The sequence below is a fragment of the Protobothrops mucrosquamatus genome, unplaced genomic scaffold, assembly GCF_001527695.2.
Source record: "Protobothrops mucrosquamatus isolate PMUCROS unplaced genomic scaffold, P.Mucros_1.0 scaffold1170, whole genome shotgun sequence".
Classification (NCBI taxonomy): Eukaryota; Metazoa; Chordata; class Lepidosauria; order Squamata; family Viperidae; genus Protobothrops; species Protobothrops mucrosquamatus.
This window is the reverse complement of record NW_015387384.1, coordinates 138556-157924: the sequence shown is the minus strand read 5'-3', so window position 1 is coordinate 157924 and position 19369 is coordinate 138556.

Below are 19369 nucleotides of genomic sequence, written 5' to 3'. Positions count from 1 at the left end.
TGTCTTGAGATCCCTGGCTCCAAAGTTCCTGATGGTTCCACATCTGCATATGTATAAGACTAACTACTGCCCTGGGCAAAGAGATGAGGCCAGGTTTGGTTTCTGCTTTTCAAAAAATGCTTTTAAAAATACTTTTGGTGAACAATATTTTTTCCTGCCTTTTTAATATTTCCTTCTCTGGGTTAACTTCCCACAATATATATATAATAACTACAAACTAACACCACTAATAGCAATATAAAATGATTACTTTATATAAAATGGCTACAAAATAACACTACTAATAGCCTGCTTAAGCATAATAAAATCATAAGTCCCTTCAATCCTCCCCCTTTTTTTTTCATAAAGCCGAATAGGCTTAGGGACTCTTGAAGAGGGGAGTGTAGGTAAAGGTCTTAAAATTATTGCTTTAGCTGGTTTACAATTATAGATAGGAGTGGCAGCAAAGGTTAGTCCGGATATAGTGGATCTAACAATTTTCTGAACAAGCTGGATAAGGCATGGTAAACACAACAACCCTCCTAAGGCCAAAACCACAATGAGCAATATCATTTTCCAATTATCAAACATTCCTGAAAACCATCCTCCAACATCCAGTGCTCCTGTCCATGTCTGGACAGAGACATGAGCTAACGTTCACATTCTGTCATTAATTTCCTCAATCACCTTGCCATTGTCATCAATATGGAGACAACAATTACTGAGATTGAATTTTCCAGACTCCTCCTTCTCTAGCCAATAGATAATCCAGAGCTAATCTATTTTGGTATATAGCCGTTCGTAGCTGAGTATCAGTTTTTGCCAATGCCAAAAGAGCAGAACTGGTTTCATTTGTGATTATTTCCAGAACTGCTTGCAATCTAATTATTCTGTTGAGCATATAAATAGGCGTCCAGTAACCCCACATACCATCCGGTGCCCAAGATGCAGGACCATATACCTGACTATTCGCTCTGGTGGCCACTCATCATCATTCCAATTTCCTATCTGAATCTTTGATACATCCCTTGTCTTTCTATCTACAGGATCTTCAACTTCAACATACACAGGGACTCCCAAACCGTTCTCCTTGAGAGATGAACAAAAGAAACTTGGCTTCACATGGCCCAAGACACATGCTCCAGCCCAGGCTTTGGGAAGTTCAGCCGAATTTCCACAAATCCAATAAAGATTATCAGGAGTGGGCCAAATAGTAGAAGCATTTTGTTTATTGGACCATAAACATTCCAATGGTCCTTCCAGGAATGAGGTGGATGGTTCAGTCTCATTTCCCTGCCAAGTACAGTTGGTTGAAGTACTACTGCAGAACCAACCACCCTCACAAAGAGTTTATCCAACATATTCCTTATATATATTATTGGACTGGGGTCTAATAATGCAATTTAGGGCCACAATTACAGAATGAAGGCCCATTTGGTTAGACGGTCCTTTTCTTTCCAGGTCAAATTAAAATGAGAAGTGATGTTCTCCAATTGAAACTCTCGAGCTTCCCATGGCCATTGTTCCCCCATGTTAGTGCCTCCACAAACAAAACAGTTTTTAACTTCTAGTGAAGAAGCTACCCTTTCAGCTAAATCAATGAACAAATTTTTGGTAACCTGGGGTATTTTTATTGGTGTAGTAAATTCATGCCAAAATTCAGTATGTACCTGGAATTGTTCAGCTTTACTATAGCGTAGAGTGGTCTGAATAATTATCTGCCCATAAGGGTCTTGTCCTGTCCCATCAATTCCTATACCATAAGACTCGGTGAGGGGGGATGCGTCTGAGAAGTGTAAACAGATAGGGATGCAGGAACCGCTCTGACAGGAGATAGAAGCTTCTCCTTTGGTCATGCTAAACCAAGAGGTTCCTCCCTTGCCCGGACCCACACTCTGAGTACTGAAGGAAGTGTACCAATACACACATCCTGAAGGGGGAGTACCATATCCAGAAAACTTGGAAACCAGTTTCTGGTATAGATATTTTCTTTGTACCAGATAACTTCTTTCCCATGAAAGACCTCCACACAGGACTCCAAGGGTCCGGGATGGACCTTGGCCTTGCCATATGGCTTCACAAGTATCGAAACAAACTGATACCTTATGTGACGTTGACCAGTTTGAGGCCACACGATGAGTGAGGAGGGGTTTTTTATCCGATCCTTCCACATAAGGGTAAACTTTTACACTAGATGTCATTTCATCCCGTGGATTGAAGCAGGTAGTTTTCTGGGCTTCTGTGCACATGGAATAAGAATTATTTCCATGCCTGCACTGGGAAACATTCCCCTTATAGTCATAAAAGGAATGATAGACCATTGTTTAGGTGATTTTTTCTATAGTATAGGTGGTTTTGACCCAAGGGGTACAGAATGGTGTTCCCTGATGAACGGGGAAAACATTCCTTGTTTTCCTACTAGGGTGTGTGCTGGGGTTTTTAGGGTTAAAACAAATTATTTTTCCAAACATTTTTCACCGGTGGTAAGTTATTCCATTATGCTTGCATGGTGTAATCATCTTCTCCTGGGGACAGGTATATTCAGAATGGTAGACTAGGGTCTGAGTGACATTTTGGCCAAACCGGGTGATTGTGATGCATGGGCAACAGGCTGAATTCACATCATTAGTTATTTTCCTATTCTGTCTGGAACCAGTTACTGGGATCCAGACAAGTCCAATCACCAAATTCACCATCAAGAAGAGTGTCCCATTCTTTTTCTTCCAGATCAGGCATCTCATAGTCCTCAGTATAGGTTTGTTCGTTAATAGGTTACTGGTTCTTCCTCTTCTTCTTCGGGATCACTGTCACTGATAAACAACTCTTCAATTGGTACAGGCAAATACTTCGGAATTTTAGGTCGGTAGAAAATCACAGGAAGGCACATCTGAAGAGAGTCTGGATAGCCATAGTTTCAAACCTTCCAACTGCTGACTTTGCCACTGGGCGTTGGGAGCTGGAACCTTCTTTATACGGGAACAGTGAATCCATGCCTTTATGTCAGGAACCTTCACAGCCGTTGGAGTGCTGAGCAGCACCTGGACTGGTTCTGACCACTTGGCAGCAATACTCGAGGGGTTGAGTTCTTTCACACGGATCCACTCTCCAGGTTCCACAATAGGAGGCAAGTCAGGGATCACTGGAAGGGCAGCCTTGACCTGTTGGGAGATAGACGACAACACCTGTGACAGTTTCTGTAGATACAAAGAAACATTCTCTTCCCCTTCATCCACCCCCATAACATATTTAGAAACAAAAGGTCTGCCATACATCATTTCAAGAGGTGACAATTGAAGCTTTCCCCTTGGAGTTTCTCTTACATGAGTTAGGGCAATGGACAAAATCTTGGGCCAAGTCAAGGAAGTTTCTTGGCACAACTTTGCCATGTGACCTTTTAAAATCCTATTCATTCATTCCACCTAAGCCGAGGCTTGAGGCCTATAGCTAGAGTGAAGGTGCCATTCAATATGCAAAAGTTTGCACATACCCTGAACCACTTGGGAGACAAAATGGTGGCCACTGTTGAACTCAATGGATTTTGGAAGTCCGAACCTTGGGATAATCTGGTCAACAATGGTCTGGGATACTTCACAAGCCTTTTGAGTGGTAGTAGGTATAGCTTCTGACCACCCGGTGAACATGTTCCAAAAATTAAAAGATTCCTCTTTGCCCAATTCCGTAGCATTTATGTAAAATCTACTTGCCATGCTTCTCCAGTATATTTAGCAACACAAAGGGCCCCCTTAGATAGAGGTTTCCCTCCTTTGGGTTGTTTCGTTGACAAATCTCACATTGGGAAGAAGCTTGCTGAACCAGAGCTCGCAGGTTGTAATTGCAATACTTCTGTTAGAGCCAAAGATGAAGCTTCTTTGGGGAGCCATGAAAAGCATCATGAGTTCGCTGTACAATTTTCCACACAAAGGCAGTAGGGAACTGGATTTTATCCTCAACTGTCCACCATCCATTAACCCATTTCCCTCCTTTCCCCAGCTGATCTTTCTTATCATATATGAGAGGAAAATTTTCACAATCCTGTACTGGCACCAGGGGGCAAGTCTTGGCAGTGGTTACAACTGGCTGATAGGCTGCCTGCCGAGCCCAATAGTCTGCAGCTCGGTTGCCCTTAGTTACACAATCCTCATCCACTTGATGTCCTTTACAGTGGATAATAGCGAGTTCCTTTGGTATTGGATTGCAACCATGAGCTCTTCCAAGAAAGCCTTCATTTTTCGAAATAAACTGATTTACATTTGTCTTTCAATACCATTGTGAGCCTGTCCATTTCCGCACATGATAATATTTTATATAGTATCTCTTCCTCTGTGGGAATTTCTTTGCTCTTCCATTTTTGTGCGAACGCCAGCCTAGCTGCAGTCAAGATATGTAACAGCAAATAGATTGTTCCCTTATTGTATTTCTCTGTAGTTATTCCCAACAGGAAAAGTTCATGTTTTAACTCTAAGTCCAACATTAATATATCTTTCAGCCATCTTCATATCCTGTTCCAATACTCACAAGCCTTTGGGCATTCCCACCACATATGATAATATGATCCTATTGCTGTTTTACATTTCCAGCATAAAGGTGAGATATTTGGACCCATTTTGGCTAACCTTACGGGTGGGAAGTGCCATCTATAAAACATCTTATAAAGATTTTCCTTGTACGAGGTAGCTAGAGTGAGCCTTCATTTTAAAGGATTTTCCGTCAGCACCTGTATAACCCATCTCCTTCCATAAAGCAGCATGGGTATGCGCAGCCAAAAAGGCATATCGGCTGTCAGTGTAAATGTTCACTCTTTTATTCTGGCCCAACACACAAGCAGCAATCAAGGCTTTTAATTCAGCGGCTTGAGCTGAAAATGAGGCAGGAATGGCAGCAAAAACAACAGGCTGCTCATCTGTGTCTATAGTATTGCCAGAGTATTTGACCCCATTTTCCACAAAAGAGTCAGTCCAATATGACACCTCTGGGTTTTCAAGGGGTTCCATTTTTAAATCAGCTCTAGCACCCATGATTGATTGTAAAACTTCTAAGCAATCATGAGGTTCCACATTTTCTTCCGGAACAGGCAACAACGTGGCTGGATTGAGGGTCTCACATCGGCAAAGTTGAACATTTTCCTGTTCTATGATTTGACTTACATACTGTCCTACCCGGACAGAGGTGGCCCATGCTGGCAATTTTTGCTCCAATAGTACTTGAATCACATGGGGGGTGTAGACTTTCAATGGAGCTCCCAATATAATTTTCTGACTTTCAGTAACCAACTCAGCTACAGCCGCTACTGCCCTTAGGCAACCTAGCCATCCTTTCACCACAGCATCCATTGTTTTGGACAGGCAGCCCACCGGTAACTTGTCAGGGCCCACTTGTTGTGGGCCCAGGGCACATCCACCCTGTTCTTTGCAATACAGCTGAAAACCTTGAGACTGATTGGGCAACACCAAACTAGTAGACCTAATTAAGGCCTCCTTCAACTGTCGCCACGCCTGAGTATGTTCTCGAGTCCATTCCCATGCCACATTTAGCTGTGTTAAGGCATAAAGTGATTTAGCAATCAGAGAATACATCAGGATCCACAGTCTGGCATAACCTGTGATCCCCAGAAAAGTTCAAAGCTGTTTGACATTGGTGGGCAAAGGCAGAGCAGAGATGGCCTGAATTCTACTGGCATGAAGGCAACGGTGTCCTTCTTTAAGACATATCCCAAATATTGTACTTGGGGGAGGACCCACTGGATTTTTTGCTTAGAGACCTTATATCCCCGTTCAGCCAAAACGTTCTGACCCTTGTGTCAAAGATTCCTTATCTTCCGCAGCCAGCAACAGGTTATCCACATATTGTAGCAACGTACACCAGGGGGCAGAAAAGGCCTCCAAATCTCAAGCCAATGCAGAAGCAAAAGCAGTAGGGCTGTTCTTGTACCCCTGGGGGAGCCTTGTCCATGTCAATTGTCCCTTTATTCCCGTCTCAGGATCCTCCCACTCAAACGCAAAATAATCTTGACACTCAGGGGCCAAGGGAATACAAAAGAAAGCATCTTTCAAGTCGATTACAGTGTACCATCACTGTTTTTGGCTGAGAGTGGTGAGCAAAGTGTAAGGATTTGCCACCACAGGATGCAAGGCTTGGATTCGAGAATTTACTTCTCTTAAATCATGAACCATTCTCCAGGACCCATCTGGCTTGGGAACCAGGAAGGTTGGAGTGGACTAGGGAGACTGGGTGGCTCGTAATATCCCATTCTTTAGAAAGGCTTGGATGAAGCCCTGGATGCCAATTCAGGCTTCCTTTTTTACGGCATACTGCCATAAGGAAACAGGTTGGGCCCCTGGGTGAAGATGGGCTCGGTGAGGGACAGCATAACGAGCAAATCCTGGGATCCCCTGAGACCAGACTTCAGGGGAAATGGAATCTGGAAGAGAAGCAGGAGGTGTACTAGTGTCTAGGTAACAAATATAAGCTTTCAGAGCTGGAAACTCCAAAGAAATACCCTGGGGTTGACAGGTAATTGTTGCTCCTAATTTCCCCAGAAAATCTCTTCCCAGCAGGTTAATAGGGCACTGGGGTAGGACCAGAAATGAGTGTTCAACTTTGGGCCCCTGACTTGGAGTCACACACAGAGGGCTGGTGCAGCGTGCCATTTCAGTTTGCCCACTGACACCAACAATAGGAGTAGTCTGAGAACTCAAGTAGTCTTTAGGGGCATGTTGTAGGACACTGTAAGTTGCCCCAGTATCTACAAGAAAAACTTCTTTCCTTCCCCCTATCTGAAACTCCAAAAGAGGTTCGGGGGAGGAAACGAGACTTCCAGAGCCACATCAATATTGGGAGGGATAGCCTTCATTTGCATACATCTGCATTCGGGGAGTGAACAGTTCAGCCTATGGTGACATCCAGGATGTTACTGGGTGGAAACCCTCCCCATCCCCTCCAGGGCACTTGGCCTCATCCCTGTCCTCGGCCCCCATTCCTCAGACATACACTTTTCCAGTGGCCCTGTTTCTTACGAAGGGCACACTGGTCTCGCTGAAGGGTGGAAACCCGGCGGGGCTGGATAGCAACGCCCAAAAGTCGAGCTTGCTTCCTCATCTTTTCTTCCTCTTTTCCTTCTGCAATCTTCTCCCGTTGGGCATAAACTCCAAAAGCAGTTTGTATTAGGAGTTCAAAAGTCTGAGCACTGAGTGATGTAAGTTTTTGCAATTTTCGCCTGATATTGGGGGTGCTTTGTGCAACAAAAGCCATTTTTAAAAGAAGTTCACTGTCCGGATTATCAGGATCAATGCCTGTATAACAACGGAAGTCATCTTTTAATTGGTTAATAAAATCAGTAGGGGTCTTTTGGGATTTCTGTAAAATCTGATTCACCCTATAGTATCTGACAGCCTTGGGAACCCCTGTTCTAATGTTGTGGATAATGGCTTTGTGAAAGTTCATTAAGGCACCATATCCCCCATGAGCATTAACGTCACATTCAAAACTTGGAACAAAAATGGCTGCGGGTGCCGGCCACTGTTCAACATCTCTTCGTCCATTATCGGTGGCCTCCTTCCATCCCCTAGTATATTCTTCCAGTGCCTTTTTCAAGCAAGCTTATAAACAAGAAAGGTGTTTTTTGTATTAAAACATGAAGATGGCTCTGAGTATAGAACAAGGCAGGAAATGTTAGGAATAATTGGAAAATTCTGTTCAGAGCTATACAAAGATCAAGATCACTCAAAAGTAACAACACCCAAGAAAGAGGAAATGCCAGATACTATCCTAGGAAGTATCAAATACTATAAAATCAATGAAAGATGGCAAAGCTTCAGGAAATGACTTTGTTATGGGTGAAATGCTAAAAGCTGGCAGTCACAGTTTACACACTATACTCGAGATGCCTCAGAGAAGAAAAAATAATTGATGCATGGAAAAATGCTGAAGTGATTCTTATACACAAGAAAGGGGCCCAAGATAATTTAAAGAACTATTGCTTAATAAGCCTTCTTTCAGTCATCTACAAGGTTTTCACTAAGATCAGACATGTCAAACACAAGGCCCGCGGGCCGGATGCGGCCTGCGACGTGGTTTCATGTGGCCCGCGAAGCCATCCTAGAAACAGTGAGGGAACGGCCCCCACTGCCTTGGCCCTGGCTGGCCGGGAACCAATGTACAATTTTGTGGTGGTCATCTATGCTGAAACACATTCAGTCTTAGCTCCACAAGACCATCTGGAAACAGCGAGGAACCAGCCCCTGCCATGTCGGCCCTGCCCCCTGGGTGCATGCTGGGGAGGTGTCACCCTTTGTGAGGAATGAATAAATGCACCATCACCTGGAAGTGGCCAGCAAATGGCCCTCACCTACTTCACATATCTGGCTTGATGGGCTCTGCGGGAGGGGTTTCGGCAGGCAGCGGGGCGCTCTCCTCACAGCGCCAAGAGTTGAGCCAGATGGCACGAATCTGATGAGAAGTGCAATGCTGCCTAGCTCCCAGCCTCCCCAGTTTCAGCAGGCAGCAAGGTGCAAAGCTGGCGAGCTTCGCATCGGCCGGCTCAACCTCTTGGCGCTGTGAGAAGAGCGCCCCGCTGCCTGCTGAAACCGGGCAGGCTGGGGGCTGGGCAGCATTGCGCAGGTAATGTTGACTCTCACGCTCTCATGGCATCCCTTCCCCCAGAGCCCACCAAGCCAGATATGTGAAGTAGGTGAGGGCCATGTGCTGGCCACTTCCAGGCAATGGTGCATTTCTTCATTCCTTACGAAGGGTGACACCTCCCCAGCTGCGTTTCTTGCCTGTTTTTCTCCCTCCCTCATCTCAAATATTTTCCCACCACTCTGTACTTAGGAAGGAAGGAAAGAAGGAAAGAAGGAGAGGGAGAGTCTGAGGCAAGTCCTGCCTTAGTCCTGCCCTGCTGCCCTTTCACCATCCCCTTGCCCCCTCCTCCTGGCCTATCCTGGGAGTCCCCCATCTTATTGCTAAGGAAGCTTTGGATACAAAGCCGGGTCTACTCCCATGGAGAGGGAATGGGCCTTCCTCTGACTTTACCCTCGTACCAATCATGAGCAACCTGGCTAAGGAGAGCAAGCACAGCAGCAGCAGCCTTGAAGAGGAGGTAAGTGCAGCTGGGTGCTCCCTTGGGGAAGTGGGGCTAGGCTTGGTGCCGTGGGTGCTCCAGGGCCAGGCTGGGCATCTGACCTCTGCTGCCCAGGGCTCCAGACAGCCCTCACCACCATCCAGCGCCCCCCCCCCGCAGGCCTGAGAGGAACAGTGAGGCTCCTCCAGTGGACCATGCCTTGGCACTTGTCCTGGTCCCACCCCCTTCTGCCAGAGACCCTCAGATCTGTCCCACTCCTGCCCAGGCCCCCACAGACACCCTTGATGCGAATGATGTAGAGCTGGCCATGCCCACCCAGTAGGCCACACCCACTCCATTCACGCCCACCCAGTAGGCCGCACCCACCCTGGCCACACACCCCTGCCCTCCCGAGGGAAACCGCAATGGTGATGTGGCCCTCAATGAGATTGAGTTTGACACCCCTGACTAAGATAATAGCAAAAAGAATATTGAAAACATTACATCAAAAGAGCAGGCAGGGTTCAGAAGTAGCTACAGCCCAATGGATCACATCCAGGTTGTTCAGCAAGTCATTGAAAGGCACAATGAGTACATCAATGGCTTTCATTTACTACAAAAAGGCGTTTGACTCAGTATTCCAGCAAGCAATAATTAATATATTGCTCAACCAAGGTGTAGACACTGCTTATATAAACTTACTACAATCAATATATGAAAAAACAATGGTGACAATTTGCCTTAATGAACTTAAAGTGGAAATGAACATAGAACGAGGTGTACAAAAAGGTGATGCAATATCAATTATCCTTTTCTCAGCCTGCCTTGAAGAAGTAGTTCGCAAACTAGACTGGGCAAAAGATGGAATAAAAATAAATGGCACCTATTTAAATCACTTAAGTAAGATTTGCAGATAATGTTCTCTTCTCACAAGACCCAGAAGAGCTACAAAGACACATACAAGAGCTGCACAAAGCAGGAGAACCATTTGGGCTTAAAAATAAACCTGAAAAAGAGCTTATGTTTAATAAATTCACCAAAGAAAAAAACATTTGTATATCTGGAGAAAAACTAGACGTAGCAGACCACTACATATACCTTAGCCAATGGATCTCAATGGAAGGTGATACATAAAGGAAATTGAACGGCATGTTAAATGTGCTTAGCAGGCACTTGGCAAGCTAATCATAATTTTTAAGAACATCCCCCTATGCCTGAAAAGGTTTTTGTCAGTGTGTGCTACCTGCTCTAACATATGCTGGTGAAACATGGACATTAACCTCACAATCGATACAAAGCCTATGAGTGGCACAAAGAGCCATGGAAAGATACATGCTCAGCATTACAAGACAAGATAGAAAGACCTGCACATGGATTAGAGAACAAACTTAGACTTAAGTAAGGCATTTGACAAAGTAGACCACAACCTGTTGCTTAGTAAGCTAGAAAAAGGTGGGATAGATAACAACACCATCAGATGGATCTGTAGCTGGTGACAATTCATACTCAGAGAGTAATCCTCAATGGTACTGCATCCACATGGAGAGATGTAAGCAGTGGGGTACCACAAGGTTCCATCTTAGGCCCAGTACTCATCGGTATCTTCATTAATGACTTAGATGAGGGAATAGAAGGAGAACTCATCAAATTTGCAGATGACACTAAACTGGCAGGAATAGCCAACACCCCAGAAGACAAGCTCAGGATCCAAAAAGATCTTGATAAACTTAAACAATGGGCCCTATCCAACAAAATGAGTTTTAATGTGGAGAAAAGCAAAGTTTTACATTTAGGCAGAAAAAAACAAAGTACAGGTTAGATGAGACCAGGCTCAAAAGCAGTAACTGTGAGAGGGACCTTGGAATCCTAGTGGACGATCTCTTGATTATGAGCCAGCAGTGTGCAGCAGCAGCCAAAAAAGCTAATACACTCCTGGGTTGTATAAATAGGGGCATACAATCAAGATCACATGAAGTATTAGTACTGCTTTATGAAGAACGGCTCCAAGACTTGGGTTTGGCTAGCTAGTCTAAAGAAAAGAAGAAACAGGGATGACATGATAGCAGTGTTTCAACATTTGAGGGGTTGCCACAAAGAAGAGGGGGTCAAACTATTCTCCAAAGCTCCAGAGGGCAGGACAAGAAACAATGGTTGGAAACTGATCAAAGAGAGAAGCAACCTGGAATTAAGGAGAAACTTCCTAATAGTGAGGACAATTAACCAGGGGAACAGCTTGCCTTCAGAAATCGTGGGTGCTCCATCACTGGAGATTTTTAAGAAGAGACTAGACCCGTGGTGGCGAACCTATGGCACACATGCCACAGGTGGCACACAGAGCCCTCTCTGTGGGCACATGCGCCGTTGCCCGAGTCCTAGGCCTTCAGCTGGATTTTATAAAACCTTTTCGCTTTAGGCCTCCGCCAATGTGTACAAAAAAAAGAGGTTCAATCAATCAATTTCAACTTCTCGCGGGAAAAAAAGATCTCGCAAAGTTGGAATTGATTGATTGAACTTTTTAGTCCCCCCCAGTCTGCCGTTACCATTGTGGCCACGCCCACCCAATTTGCCATGCCCACCCAATGGGCCACACCCACCCGGCACCCAACGATACATAAGTGAGTTTTGGGTTGCAGTTTGGGCACTCGGTCTCTAAAAGGTTCGCCATCACTGGACTAGACAGTCACTTGTCTGAAATGGTATAGGTTGTCCTGCTCAAGCAGGGGCCTGGACTAGAACACCTCCAAGGTCCCTTTCAGCTCTATTCTATTCTATTTTATTCTACACGAAAGTGTACAATATCATCAAGAGAGTAAAAACATTGAAATGGAAATGGGCTGGTCATAGAATGGATCCCACTTGATAAAAAGCATCCACAAAAGAGACCTAAAACAAGATGGATCTATGACATCAACAAGTATTGTGGGCTCAATTGGCAAAAGAAAGCTCAGGACCACATTGGTTGGAAACATGCAGAAGAAGCATTCATCCTGCAGTGGATAGATAATGGCTAAAATGATGATGATGATGAATATAGACCTTGATATTTTTTAAGGTAAACTTCTAATACTATAAACCTAGGTAGGATCTTTTTTCAATTTTCTTGTTTTAAGTAACAAGAAATCTTAAGTAAGGAGGTTTTTATTGATTGGATTAAATTTTGCATGAAAAGGAAAGAATTGAAGTCACTGGATGTTTCCTGAAAATGTATTTATACAAGTTTATACTTTTTTATTTGTTTTGTTAAATTGGTTGTTGTTGGGAAAGATTGTTGTTTTTCCCATACTCTTTTTTTCTCAAAGACTTGTTAAGATAAATACATTTTATATGTCCAGACTTCGAATTCCAGAGCTTCTGGCAGAGGAAGCACGAGATTTCCACCTTCAAGGGGTGTGTCCTATGGGGTAGCCGGGTAGTAATCCCAACCTCATTGAGGACTAGAGTCCTGCAGTCTCTGCATGAGGGACATCTGGCAATAGTCTGGATGAAGGTATTAGCGCGCAGCCATCTTTGGTGGCCTGGGCTCAATAAAGACATCGAGGCCCAGGTCCACGGGTGCACTGTTTGTCAATAGTCGAGGCTGCAGATGCCCCAGGCCCCAGTTCATAGGTGGGAGGAGATTCATACCCCATGGTCGAGGGTCCATATCGACTACGCTGGGCCCTTTCAGGGGCAATTCTTCTTAATCCTCGTGGACAGCCATTCCAAGTGGCTAGAGGTCATGCCTGTCTCCTCCACTACCACTGCTAGGACCATCCAGGTGCTGAGAGGGATCTTCGCCGCACATGGACTTCCAGATGTCCTTGTCTCCGACAACGGGCCCCAATTCACATTTGAGTTCAAGGCGTTCCTTCAGGCCAACATGATCCGGCATGCCACATCTGCACCATTCCATCCAGCTTCCAACAGCCAGGCTGAACAAATGGTGCGCACAACCAAGGATGCCTTAAAGAGGATCACTCACGGGAACTGGCACCACAGATTAGCGGACTTTCTTCTTTGCCACCGCACCACACCTTGCACAGCTACTGGAAAGAGTCCAGCTGAACTCCACTGGGGTCGCCGCCTCATCATGAAACTGGGCAGGTTGCACCCAGACCAGGTGGCTTCGCAGGTGTCACAGCCGCGGGCACCTAGGAGACTACAGGTGGGCGATCCGGTCTGGGCAAGGAACTATGGACCAGGACATCTCTGGGTCACAGCAGTGGTATGCAAGGTCTCTGGGTCGCTGTCATATGAAGTGGCCTTGGACGATGGTCGTGTGATCCGACCTCACATTGACCAACTGCGCTGGAGGCTTCCCAGCAACTCTTCCGCTCCTGGCTCTGCTCTCGGGGGGGAGGAGGACCACAATTACGATTGTGGACCACAGTCTCTCCAACATCCCCAGGCTTCAGCTATTGCTCCAAACAGGGAGTTCACAGGAAGGGGGTTCGCCATGGAGGCAGTTCCGGCCTCTGGCTTCTCCAGCACATACACGGGGGCCATGGGGTATTGGGGCACATCAGCCACTCAGGCCACTCCAGCTGCTGGTCTAGGGCTCGAGGGACAGTGCTCCCAAGAGGAGTCCATTGTGGATTTGGGGAATTCCACCCCACCACTGGACTTGGGGAATTCCACCCCCCCAAGGAACCCTGGCTTGGATTTAGCGGATCCAGCCAGTCAGCAGCTGGGTCGGTCCCCTGGGTCCTTCGGGCAACAAAGTCCTGGTCTGCCTAGCCTGGCAGGCGAGCTGCCAGGCCAGGCACACACACCGGCCATGAGAAGATCAGGGCAGGCCAGAGGTCCTGCCAAATACTTACAAGACTATGTACGGTCCTTGTCAGTTCATGGGCAGGCCTAGTAGTCTGGGTTAAGTAATGCAGCTCAAGAGGAGTGGGGAGCATGGCTGTAGCAAGACTGTAGTGTTGTGTATATATATAGATGCAACGTAAGCAATGTAATGGAGTGTTGGAGTATTTAAAATAATAAGTGTGCCTTATTATTTTAGCCAAGGGGGGAGGGGTGTTATGTCCTGGGCTGGCAGGCGCAGGCTGCAGCGATTGGCCCAGGCAGACCATGTGGATGCCCGGGACAAGAAAGGCTGCTCCCAGCCTTGCGCGCACGCGCACGGCGGGAAAAGATCCTTTGAAATGATTGGCCAGCAAGATATTGTACAGGGAGGCTATAAAAGGGGGCCGCACCATTTTAAAATCTGTTCTGTTGGTGTTTGCAATAAAGGAGAACTGTTGGAACTCGTTGCTTCGTCTCGATGCCTCTTTGAAACAGAACAGAAGGAAAGGCAGAATTGACAGGAGAGGGAAGGACAAAGAAAGGAACAACGGGAGGAAAGAAAGTTGCAAAAATGGAAGGCAAGTGAGGGGAGGCGGGACAATTGAGGCAATTACAGCCGGCTAGGACGGATGGCCCTATCACACGATCAATGGGCAGGATACTGAGTCAGCAGGTTTATAGGAAAACTCCCCACCCCCAACACTCACTCTGATGACACTGGCAGTAGACCAGCGAAAGCTAAGGTTGTTTTAGATTTGTAAATAGTTATTTTGTTGTTTTTACTGTTTTAAACAATAAACGGCTGGTTTATATTCATCCCAGAGTTTGAGGCTTTTATGTGTATGTATGTATGTATGTATGTATGTATGTATGTATGTATGTATGTATGTATGTATGTAAGATTTCTCTCTCCCATATTTGGGCCGACAGGGTGCACTAATAAAAAAAGCATTCATCCTCTTCCCGTCTCTTGTAGCTAACAATGTGAGAAAGAGCCTGTGGCCTAGGGGTTAACACATCTGCTTAACATGCAGACAGCCCAGGTTCGAATCTCAGAAGGGTATGTCTGGCTGATGAGAAATAAATAAAGTTTGAAATAGCTATCCCAGTACTCCCTTAATTCTTTGTTAGCAATCTAAATTTTGAAAAACACATATGATGTCGCAGTTAAGCAACTGCTGCCTGTGGATGGCTCTAGGTTGAGCTGATACAGGCAAAAGATTTCTCTCTCTCATATTTGGGCCGACAGGGTGCACTAATAAAAAAAGCATTCATCCTTTTCCCCTGTCTCTTGTAGCTAACAAAGTGAGAAAGAGCCTGTGGCCTAGGGATTAACACATCTGCTTAACATGCAGACAGCCCAGGTTCGAATCTCAGAAGGGTATGTCTGGCTGATGAGAACTAAATAAAGTTCGAAATAGCTATCCCAGTACTCCCTTAATTCTTTGTTAGCAATCTAAATATGTATGTATGTATACACACACACACACACACATATATATGTTCCTAATAACTAAAAAAATATGAATCCCAGGCATATCTGTACAATGATAGAAAATCCTCGAACTCTGGGAATGATATAAACCAGCTATTTATTGTTAAAGAACTAAAACAATAAAAACAACTATTTACAATACTAAAAACAACCTAAGCTTTCGCTGGTCCACTGCCAGCGTCATCAGAGTGAGTGTCAGGAGGGTGGGGAGTTTTCTTATAAACCTTGCTAACTCAGTTTCTTGCCCATTGACCGTGTGATAGGGCCTTCCGTCCTAATTGACCGTAATTGCCTCAGTTGTCCTGCCCCCCTCATTTGCATTCCAATTTCACAGCCTTCTTTCTTCCCATTGTTTCTTTTTCCACCCTTCCCATCCTTGCCAATCCCATCTTTCCTAATGTTGTTGCTGTTGGTGTATTTTCCAACCGCTCCCCCCCCCCGCAATCATTCTGGACCGCACATCTGGGTCCGGCATTGTAGGTACCTTTTCATTGCTGCTCCCCCCTGCTTTTCCCATTTATCCACCTGCTGTTCTTGCCCTCTGCTGCTTATCCCTATCAGCCCCGTTCCCTCCGGTTTCCCTTTGTGCTTAGGTGCATGCACGCACAGCAGCCTCCTGTCCCACTGTCTCGTCCGCATTCAGGCGGGCGCGTGTGTTCCGGTGTTCTCCCTCCCTGTCTCGTCTGTATCTGTATCTTCATGCATTTTTAGTGCCTGATATGCCGGGGGCAGCTCTATGTGTCGGTTGATTGAGCAAGCATCCAAGAGCCAAGCCTCCCTGAGCAAGCGTCCTTCTTTAGAGGCATCCTGGGCAATGGTTTTTGCTCCCATAAAATCAAATGAGTGGCCATTGCTGATCATGTGTGTCCATATCTGCGAGTACTGCTCCTGCCTTTTGTAGGAAACCAGCTGATCAGATACAAACGAGACAGGGAGGGAGAACACCGGAACACACGCGCCCGCCCGCACACGGAGAGCCATCTGCTGGGCGCAGATGACGGAGTGAATCTGGGAGCGATCTGGCAGTCACCCCAGCTATCGAATGCGGACGAGACAGTGGGACAGGAGGCTGCTGTGCGTGCATGCGCCTAAGCACAAAGGGAAACCGGAGGGAATGGGGCCAATAGGGATAAGCAGCAGAGGGCAAGAACAGCAGGTGGATAAATGGGAAAAGCAGGGGGGAGCAGCAATGAAAAGGTACCTAAAATGCCGGACCCAGATGTGCGGCCCAGAATGATTGCGGGGGGGGGGGGAAAGGTTGGAAAATACACCAACAGCAACAACATTAGGAAAGATGGGACTGACAAGGATGGGAAGGGTGGGAAAAGAAACAATGGGAAGAAAGAAGGCTGTGAAATTGGAATGCAAATGAGGGGGGCAGGACAACTGAGGCAATTACAGTCAATTAGGATGGAGGGGCCTATCACACGGTCAATGGGCAAGAAACTGAGTTAGTAAGGTTTATAAGAAAACTCCCCACCCCCGACACTCACTCTGATGACGCTGGCAGTGGACCAGCGAAAGCTTAGGTTGTTTTTAGTATTGTAAATAGTTGTTTTTATTGTTTTAGTTCTTTAACAATAAACAGCTGGTTTATATCCTTCGTAGAGTTTGAGGATTTTCTATCATTGTGTATGTATGTATGTGTGTGTGTGTGTGTGTGCGTATGTTGAAGTCCACATATCTTAAAGTGGTCAAGGATGAAAACATTGATATACATTAGATACATGTTATTATGACATCTAAAGAAATATCTGAATTTATCAGATTAGGCAGTAAAGGGAAGGACTAGTGAAAAATATCTATTAGTTATTATATTTGTTACATTTATACCTCATTTCTAAGTAACCTTGCTCATCTTCAGCCACTATCTGGACCAAGTTCTTCATAGTAGTTCCAGCAAACTGAGCAATGGAATAGCTGCACCAGCCAAAAAGCAGCTTGGTTTCAGAGACAGGCCAGATAAATGAAAACTTAATGGTCAAACAATGATCAGCTACCTACACATTTGGAAACAGAAATTGGATTCTCCTTAGGTGACTTTGCTAGGAGCACTTGCATTAATGCATAATACAGTATATATTTCCCTACTAATTATTTTACATTTGTGTTAAAACAAAACTTTTATTGGGAATTCAAAGTGGCTAACAAAGCAGATTTAAACAATAAAGCACCAGAGCAAAAAATAACTCTTAGTTCAGTCTTTTCTGAAGGTTTCTTCAAAGACCTGGATAAAATACAATGTAGGTGTGCCTTTAAAAAGGTATTCCAGAAGGTTGATGCCACAAGTGAAAAGGATCTGTTCTCTTCCCATTTATTAAACCTCTCCCTGGAGCAATAGCTATGGTTCCCTTACAAGAAAACTGGCTGCTTTTTTTTTTGCTTTGAAAGAAGGCATCTGGCAAGGAACTTAGTGGCATGGAAAATGCAGATGTACTGTGGAATTTGCAGTCATCAGATATGATAATGTTCACCCACTTAAATTACTTTAAAAGCTAAAAAAATTTAATGGAAGAAAGGACTTATCAACAACCCCTAGTCTTAGTGGTTGAAGATTACCTCCACGTTTAAAGACAGCAATTGCATCTTAAATGCTAGTAGCTACAAAGCAAATTGGGTGGTTGTTTTGAGTGTTTGGAACATCGTGTTTTTAAGTATAGTCTAAAATTTAAACAAAACCAGGTGTTCCACATTGTCTTGAATATTACAGAATTCCTGCTGGCTTATTTCATTTTTAAATTCCTTCAAACCATAGCAACTTGGGAAGCATTCCAATAATCAGCCTTTCTAACCCTTATGAATCCAATTTAATATGCAGGCTGAGATTTATCTGGTCCATTCTGACTATTTTCAGATCAATTAAGACAGTGTTTTTGAAATTTTGCAACTTTAAATTTGTGGACTTCAACTCCCAGCACCTTAAAGTTGCTAAGGTTGAGAACACTTAATTAAGGCTTCAGGATATGTTTATATGTTTTGAGTCTACAGAGCAGGGGTCTTCAAACCTGGCCCTTTTATGACTTGTGGACTTCAACTCCCAGAATTCCTCAGCCAAGCATGCTGGCTGAGGAATTCTGGGAGTTGAAGTCCACAAGTCATAAAAGGGCCAGGTTTGAAAACCCCTGCTACAGAGGATACAGAGAACCGTTAGTTGGCACCTGATCTTTCTGGTTGAGAAGCACAGATAGTCAGTTATCAATATGCACTTGTCAGACAGTAACTGAATGCCTCACAGAGATTTATGCCTGAACAACTAACGTTGTCTAGGTATGTACCATACCTAGCATTTCCCAAAGTTTGCCACAGTAGAATCCCTATTGTTAAAGTGCTCTAAAGCTGGGGGGGAAAAGAAAAGAAAGCCATTAGAAATGCTTCATGTTCAGATAATAAATCTCTCATGTCTTGTCTAATTTGGTTTTAGATCATGGGACTCTTTGCTAAATCAAATCATAATGGATTTGATTCCACTTATGACTAATGATAAATTATTAAATACAAAGAGGAGCTTGTTCAAATCACATGAACATCTAAATGCTTCCTATACTATTAATTGAAGAGCACATATTTATCTTCAAACTTACATGTATTTGTGAACTGGCAAAAACAAGAACTGCCAGATTGTAAGAACCAAAAAGAATTTTGGTTATCTTTTTTGCAGTTACTTTTCATTCTCCCAAAATGTTCTGCAACACTTATTTTTTTAAAAAAACCAGAAAGATCACTTCAAGTTACATTAAGCATTAAATTCAGGTGGGTGTAGATTATATTTCATACCTTGCTTAGATCCTATAATCTTCTCTAGATGTGTGAAACCTATCAGATGAATCAGTCAGACTACAATTCAACTGATGGAGGATACAAGTTCAATTCAAATTCAATTCAAATTTAATTTATATACCGCCCTTCTCCCATAGGACTCAGGGCGGTTCACAGCATATTTAAAAAACAGATACTATACACAATATACAAAAAATACAAAAATACAACAATATAAACCCCAATAAAAACCGAATTAAAAACCAAATATTGACGGCTGTGTTTCCAATTAAAATTGCTTCTAAAATCATCCC